The sequence below is a fragment of the Natator depressus genome, chromosome 2 (assembly GCF_965152275.1).
Source record: "Natator depressus isolate rNatDep1 chromosome 2, rNatDep2.hap1, whole genome shotgun sequence".
NCBI classification, from domain to species: domain Eukaryota; kingdom Metazoa; phylum Chordata; order Testudines; family Cheloniidae; genus Natator; species Natator depressus.
The window spans coordinates 53058222-53066877 of NC_134235.1; positions in this window are offsets into that span (position 1 = coordinate 53058222).

The window sequence follows — 8656 nt, forward strand, 5'->3', positions numbered from 1 at the left end:
TACTGCCATTTGCTGTCTTTTGTTCTGCCCAATCATCCCACTAGTTTGCACAGAACTACTGTGAAAATAGTTCCTTTTACAATTCCATATCAATCTCACATTGTGTAGAACAAATGAGATAATTACTTATCCGTATATTTTTGGCTGAAGACATAAATCAAAGCAGATTCTCACTCTTGAGTTTGTACAGCTGTGTTTGCGCTCATGGTTCTTAGCCCCTGTACTCAGCAGGGGTTTTTTGTGCTACCCCTGCTGAAGTATTTATGGAGGCCTGCTCCCCCAACAGTCCATGCTCAACTCCTTTTGCAATGGAGGCAGAGATAGTGTGATAATTGTCAATTAAAAATAAATGAACTGGAAGTTACAGACTCCTCACATTCAAGGGGAAGAGGGTCTAAAAGTGGTTAGCTGCAGAAATGTATATTATAAAAAACAACAATTACAGGTAAGTAAGATTTTCTCCAAAAAGAAACCACATCAGCAGATTCCTACTCTGGGAAATAAAACATGTCTCTATTTAAAAACAAAAAACAAAAACAAAACAAAAACCCCAATCTTTTCGGACAATGTATAATAATTACCATGGTCAACATACCTTGAACTGCAAGAATGGTTTTTGTGGTACAAGGAAGTATTTCCTGTAAGTGGGTATGTTTGTCAAATCAAAGAAAACAGACAAGCTATAAATAAATATATCTCTATCCCAAAAATATATGTTGTCTTACACTGTTAAGTAAGACTTAGGTTCTGTCTTGAAACCATTTCTAAGCAATACTGTTTGGTAAACGTATAGAGAGAAGAAAATGTAGCTGCCTTGCAAATTTCCTGGACGAACATAGATAGAAGACTAGCTACCACAGGAAGAATGACTGATTGACAAATAAAACCATCACTACCTGTGAAAGGAATTTAGGATGTTTCCAGAGTTTCACCTTATCTTTAAATAATACAGTGTAAGGCTAAGCTATATCAGCTCACTCGTGGTGTGATCTGAAGTCACTGCCACAAGTAGAATGTAGAATGTAAGAAACCTGACCTCAGAGATATCAAGTCTTAAAAGGATCCTTAGCTTTTGCTTAGCTTTTAATTTTAATTCATTACCATCACATAACACAGGGTAAAGAGAAGTGCAATAAAATGGACTATGTTATTTTTCTCCAAAGGTTCCCATCTCATCAGATTCTCACATTGTGTCCTGTAAGGTTTCAACTTCAATGGAGAATTAACACTCCTCATCTATGACGCCCAAAGTCAGAAGACACAAAGATTCATATATCCTAACAGTCTTTTACTGACTGAAATATATGGTCTGAAAACCTATGAGGGATGGCAGTGGCTGATTCAGTCATGTTGAAAGTCTGACCACCCTAGATGACAGAGTGTTAAGTGCCATCAAGGGAGCAATTCCAAAATGATTCCCTATATCTGTGCCAATGGCTTCTAAGAAGGTAGAAATTAATAGGTGTGGTGATTCTAAGCTGGTGTTTCAAGTCAATGTTGCTGCTTGGAAAGAATCCACCAGAATTTACCTCCGTATACAGCATTAGTGAGACCAATCCTGGAACACTGTGCCCTATTCTGGTGTCCACATTTTAGAAACAATACTGAAAAATTGGAAAGGTGACTTTACTAAAGGGTATACATACCTTCACAGGGAAATAATAGGTACCAAAGGGATCTTTAATCTATTAGAGAAAGGCATAACAAAAATCAATGGTCGGAAGTTAAACTCAGATAAACTGAAATGATTCCACCATGATTTCAACAATTTCCATCCCACCATCAACCTCAGCCCGGACCAGTCCACACAAGAGATCCACTTCCTGGACACTGTGGTGCTAATAAGCGCTGGTCACATAAACACCACCCTATACCGGAAACCTACTGACTGCTATGCCTACCTACATGCCTCCAGCTTTCATCCACACCACACCACAAAATCCATTGTCTACAGCCAAGCTCTGCGATACAACCGCTTTTGCTCCAACCCCTCAGACAGAGACAAACACCTACAAGATCTCTATCAAGCATTCTTACAACTACAATACCCACCTGCTGAAGTGAAGAAACAGATTGACAGAGCCAGAAGAGTACCCAGAAGTTACCTACTACAGGACAGGCCCAACAAAGAAAATAACAGAACGCCACTAGCCATCACCTTCAGCCCCCAACTAAAACCTCTCCAATGCATCATCAAAGATCTACATCCTATCCTGAAGGACGACCCATCACTCTCACAGATCTTGGGAGACAGGCCACTCCTTGCTTACAGACAGCCCCCAAACCTGAAGCAAATACTCACCAACAACCACACATCACACAACAGAACCACTAACCAAGGAAACTATCCTCTCAACAAAGCCCGTTGCCAACTGTGTCCACTTATCTATTCAGGGGACACCATCACAGGGCCTAATTACATCAGTCACACTATCAGAGGCTCGTTCACCTGCACATCTACCAATGTGATATATGCCATCATGGGCCAGCAATACCCTTCTGCCATGTATATTGGCCAAACTGGACAGTCTCTATGTAAAAGAATAAAGGGACACAAATCAGACGTCAAGAATTATAACATTCAAAAACCAGTTGGAGAACACTTCAATCTCTTTGGTCACTTGATTACGGACCTAAAAGTGGCAATTCTTCAACAAGAAAACTTCAAAAACAGTGCTGGAGAGCTTATTCCTTCACTCTCCCACTTCCCTGGTCCTTCTCGCATGAACAGAGAGCAACAATACCCAAAGTCCGAAGGTGCAAACAATTCGATGTTTATTGGGGTGAACTTCCAGCAAGCTTAAATACAAGTTCCTTTTTCCTTATTTTCAAATCCCAACTTACTTCCTGTTTGCCCCTAATTTATATAGTAATATTCTTAGCTATACCTTAACCAATCATTCTACTGAAATTTAACTAACCAATCCGAGCATATTGGAACATGATTAGCTAACCAATTATATCCCACCACCTTAATTAGTTTACACCCAGCAAAATTAACTATACAGCAGACAGAAACAATCACAGAACCAGACAGAGACCATGCCAATAAACAATAGCAAAGTGGGAACTATAATGACAAAACAATACAGAAGTGAGGATTTCACAACTACATCTATAAAGACATAAGAGTTTCCCCGCTGTGTCTATTGATAAGTGAGTTCTTACCAGACAGAAAACTATCAGCCTCAATTTCCTTTTACATCTTCTAGGCACTTCCCTTTCTCTGGAGGTGATAGGCACTATCAAGACAGGATTGTACAGGACAGGATACAAGTAACTTAGGCTTGAATAAAGACTGGGAGTGGATGTGTCATTACACAAAGTAAAACTATTTCCCCATGTTAATTCCTCCCTCCCCCGCACCCCCTGCTGTTCCTCAGACGTTCTTGTCAACTGCTGGAAATGGCCCACCTTGGTTATCACTACAAAAAGTCCCTCCCCCCGCTCTCCTGCTGGTAGTAGCTCACCTTATCTGATCACTCTTGTAACAGTGTGTATGGTAAACCCATTGTTTCATGTTCTCTGTGTATATAAATCTCCCCCCTGTATTTTCCACTGAATGCATCCGGTGAAGTGAGCTGTAGCTCATGAAAGCTTATGCTCAAATAAATTTGTTAGTCTCTAAGGTGCCACAAGTCCTCCTTTTCTTTTTGTGGATACAGACTAACACGGCTGCTACTCTGAAACCCGAAATTAGAAATTAGACATTTGTTTAATGGTAAGGTTGATAAGCCATTGGAACAAACCATCAAAAGAAGTGGTTGATTCTCCATCTCCTAATATCTTGAATCCAAGAGTGGATGCCTATACTGTAGTCAAACACAAGTTCTTGAGCTGAAAATAGGGATATCTCGGTAAAAGTCTATTGTCTGTTGTACAAGAGGTCAGACTAGATCAGGGCTGGCCACCTACGGCACGCGGCCCATCAGGGCAATCTGCTGGCAGGCCATGAGACATTTTATTTACGTTGACCATCCAGAGGCACAGCCCACCACCACTCCCAATGGCCACGGTTCACCATTCCCAGCCAATGGGAACTGTGGGAGGCAGTGACCAGAATGTCCCTGCAGTCTGCCACTTCCCGCAGCTCCCATTGGCCGGGAATGGTGAACCACAGCCACTAGGAGCTGCGGGGGCCCTGCCTGCAGACGGTCAACATAAACAAAATGTCTCATGGCCTGTCAGCAGATTACCCTGATAGGCCACGTGCCAAAACTTGTGACCCCTGGACTAGTTGATCAGATGGTCTCTTTTGATCTTAAAATCTGTGAATCTATGTATCTATGAAAACTATGTAATATGTAAAAGGTTTGTGCAAAAAATGGCTGCATATAATCTTTTAGTGTTTGTGCCCCCCCAATAAAACCCATTCACTACGTTCTTCATCTGTTCAAGTATGTGTTGGAAACAATATCCCTACAAGTTTATTTGGCAGCTGTTTCAGGAGTTTATGAACATGTTGAAAGTAGACAGTTTCTCTGAAATCACTTGTCACCAGTTTCATATGAGAGGTTTTGTCTGAAACTTCCCATTGCTAAATATGAATGATTGTGTAAATATGTTCTAAATAACAACATTGCTGCAAATTTAAATATCAGTCACGCATAAAGACTTTTAATAATTTAATAAAGAAGTTTTCAGTGCAAAACATCTGATTTTTATATAGATTTTATGAAATGCCACATCTAAAAAGTGAGTAGGCCTAACAAAGTGAACTTTGTCAGTGAGGAATATTGAGTGAATGGGCACATCACATGGTCTAAGTGCAGAGCATTTCCACTTCCCCTGACCAAGAGTTTTCTGAAAAGAAAAGAAAAGAAAAGAAAAGAAAAGAAAAGAAAAGAAAAGAAAAGAAAAAGGGAAATCAAGTACGTGCTTATGTTTCAACTTTTTATATAAAAATATTTTTATATAAAACATTCTTCTCTCTTCTATATTTTTTTCTCTGTTCCTCTCTCTTGTCCTCAATATCCTTGTAACGCGTCATGCTCATCACCATGGTGCCTCCTGTTGGTTGCTCCGGGAATTAGCTCCGTTCTAGCCATGTAGTACCCTCTGCAGGTGGTGTCCCACCCATTGCCTGCTCTGCTGTACTGTCTGGGACCTGCGTTGCTCCCTGGCTTGCAGCGTCCTCTTTCAGACACAGCCCTCTGGCTGTCCCCTGCTCTGTTCTCCCCCCTTCCGGGGGTATCAACAGTCCTCCATCTGCACCTGCCTTTGTGGCCACCTGCTGCCCCAAAGTCTAGTCCCTTGCCTCAGGGAAAAGGCATAGTCCATCAGCCATGCTCCTCCATGGTAAGGTGCATTGTAAGGGGGTGGGGAGGACCCAGGCCCGCCCACTACTCAGAGTCCCGGCCCAGGGACCCTCTGGCAGCAGCCATGTCCTGCCCTCCTTCTCTCCCCTCTACTGACTGGGACACTTCCTTTGGCCCTTGCACCTTCTCTGCCCTTTCTTTCAGGGGCCTCAGCCTGGCAGGTATCAGGCCGGAGCTTTCCCTCTGCTCCCCTGAACCTGCCCAGCACTGCTCTGTCTAACATGCTATCCCTGGGAGACAGTCCTCCTCCCTTGCTTGTCAGGGAGAGACTTCTGTCTCTACTGCTTTGCAGCCTTTATATAGAGCCCAGCCTGGCCCTGATTGGCTGCTTTTAAGCCTTCTATGATTGGCCGGGTTCTCCAGAGCCGCTCCAAGGGCTGCTATTAACCCTTTGTCTCCCAAAGTGGGACAACTGCCCCACTACAATCCTGCATTTATAATTTTTTTCTGATACTATTTTCCCTGATTGTATCTACCCGGTTACTATGCCCTACCCCTTAGAAATCTATTTAAAACATATGGAGAAGTTTACATTTCTGTTGGCGCCTCTAGCTCTGTCTACAGGCTCAACAAAACAACAGTGCATTGATTTATCTATCCCCTTTATAGAAAGATGTTACAGCAGAGTTTAAACTGTGTTTAAGCAGAGACTGGTTCCATACATCGGGCAAAATCTTGGTCATACTGTTAACTTAACTTCAGTGATGCTTCTTTGCAAGATGTGTACATAGAACAGTCATCTTTTTTGTTCTGTGTTTGTACAATGTCTAGGGGACCTGGGAGTCTTGGTCCGTAACTGGAGTTCCTAGGCTGCACCACAATTTAAATAATAACAATAGAACCATACACAGGTAGATTAGAGCAATTCCTGGATGCATCCAACACGTCACTGGATATTTTATGTGTAATACATAGCATCTGTTATTTATTCATCACGTTGTAGTCTTGTCTGATTGGCCATGTACCCTGGCCAAACCGGACAGTCTCTGTGCAAAAGAATAAATGGACACAAAACTGACATCAGGAATGATAACATTCAAACAACCAGTAGGAGGACACTTCAATCTCCCTGGTCAATCAATAACAGACCTAAAAGTGGCAATTCTTCAACAACAAAACTTCAGAAACAGATTCCAGTGTGAAACTGCAGAACTTGAATTAATTTGTAAACTGGACACCATCACATTAGGCCTGAATAAAGACTGGGAGTGATTGGGTCATTACAAAACCTAAACTTAATTTCCCCCATACTAATTTCCCCCTACTGTTTCTCACACCTTCTTGTCAACTGTTTGAAAGCAGCCACTCTCATTACCACTTCAAAAATTATTTTTCCTCCCTTGGTATTCTACTGTTAATTGAATTGTCTAGTTAGACTGACCTCACACTTGGTAAGGCAACTCCCATCCTTTCATGTATTTATACCTGCTCCTGTATTTTCTACTCCATGCATCTAATGAAGTGGGTTCTAGCCCACGAAAGCTTATTGCCAAATACATTTTTTAGTCTCTAAGGTGCCACAAGGACTCCTCGTTTTTTGTTGTCTGATTGTTTGAAAACAAATACTTCCTTCTGTGTTTCACTTCTGTCTTACAGGCCTCCTCGTACTGGCCTTCAAAATCCATATTCAGATTTTTAACTATTAAAAAGATATTACTACCATCAATGCTGTTTTGTTGCAGGCTTTTAAATACAGTATAGTTCATACACATCTGTCCTAAATAACTGAGTCTTCTCTAGATGATCTCCTGAGGTCCCTTCCAACCCGGATATTCTATGATTCTGTGATTCTCCAGCTTGACACTCTACACTCTAAATTTTGTTTGAACATTCAAAATCCCAACCTGCCTCAAGTAAACAACTCATTTCTGGTTTCCTTCCACCACAGGGAATTTCACCAAAGTTGTGGTCACCATGAAATAATTAACAGGGCTAGCCTCTCACTCTCTTATAATTGAACATTCAACCATAAATGAACAGGTCTAATGACATAATAGTATAGTCAATCCATCACCTTTAAAGTCAAGATTTTTATAGTTATCTGTTGTCTCCATTTTCACAACTACCTCTTGCATCTGGGTCTTTTGCCAGGGTAATGAGATGCTCTATCATGAGGTTCTACACAATTCTGTCAAAATAATCTAAGAAAGTGCATAATTTCAAATCACTGTTTGAAGTATAGACACTAGAAATTGCAAATGTGTTTCTCTAAACTGAGAATGTAATATAGAATTAAATGCAAATGAATACATTAATGCAATATTATGGCTGAGAGACGACACAAACAAATATCATTAAATTCAAAATTATGGTTCCCACAGCAACCATAACTCTCCTACTTTATCCTTGCTATATGTATTGTTTTGTATTCTTGTATCATACGCAATATAGTGTTAACTTTAATGCCTTTTTTGTATATTTGCAATGTGACTGAATGATACCTGTGGTGGGACCAAAATGGAGTTTCCTTATTTTTGTTTAAGTAAAATCTCAAAAATAATGTTGCACTTACATATATTTTCTGCATTTCATTTCCCTATTTTCATTTTTTAATGAAAATAGCAGTGCATTTATTTAAATAGATTTCACATCAATAAGTCTAACTGCAGAGTTACTGCTTTGTTAGATAGATATATATGTAAAGGTACAATCAAACTCACAAATGCATTTAGATAAATTTTCTATCATCAAATTGCAGATTAACTTCAATTTTTGTTGAGTCTGTAAGCACCACCTTTGTTAGGGGGTTGCACATTTCATAGCTTCTGTTGGACAAGCTTATTGCATCCCACCCCACAAAATCCCTTTGTGCCACCTTTCCATCACCTTCTATTTCACAGATTCCCTGAAACTCCCCTCAATCTTCTCTTGCCAGGGGTTGTGTGCCCCTCCACATCCAAGGTCCTCCATTTACCCCATTCCCATCCTATGGCAGAGGCTATGTGAATACCCTGCTCCCAATTTGCTCCCCCCTAGATATTTGTAGAATCATAGAATATCAGGGTTGGAAGGGACCTCAGGAGGTCATCTAGTCCAACCCCCTGCTCAAAGCAGGACCAATCCCCAACTAAATCATCCCAGCCAGGGCTTTGTCAAGCCTGACCTTAAAAATATCTAAGGAAGGAGATTCCACCACCTCCCTAGGTAACGCATTCCAGTGCTTCACCACCCTCCTAGTGAAAAAGTTTTTCCTAATAGCCAACCTAAACCTCCCCCACTGCAACTTGAGACCATTACTCCTTGTTCTGTCATCTGCTACCACTGAGAACAGTCTAGATCCATCCTCTTTAGAACCCCCTTTTAGGTAGTTGAAAGCAGCGATCAAATCCCCCCTCATT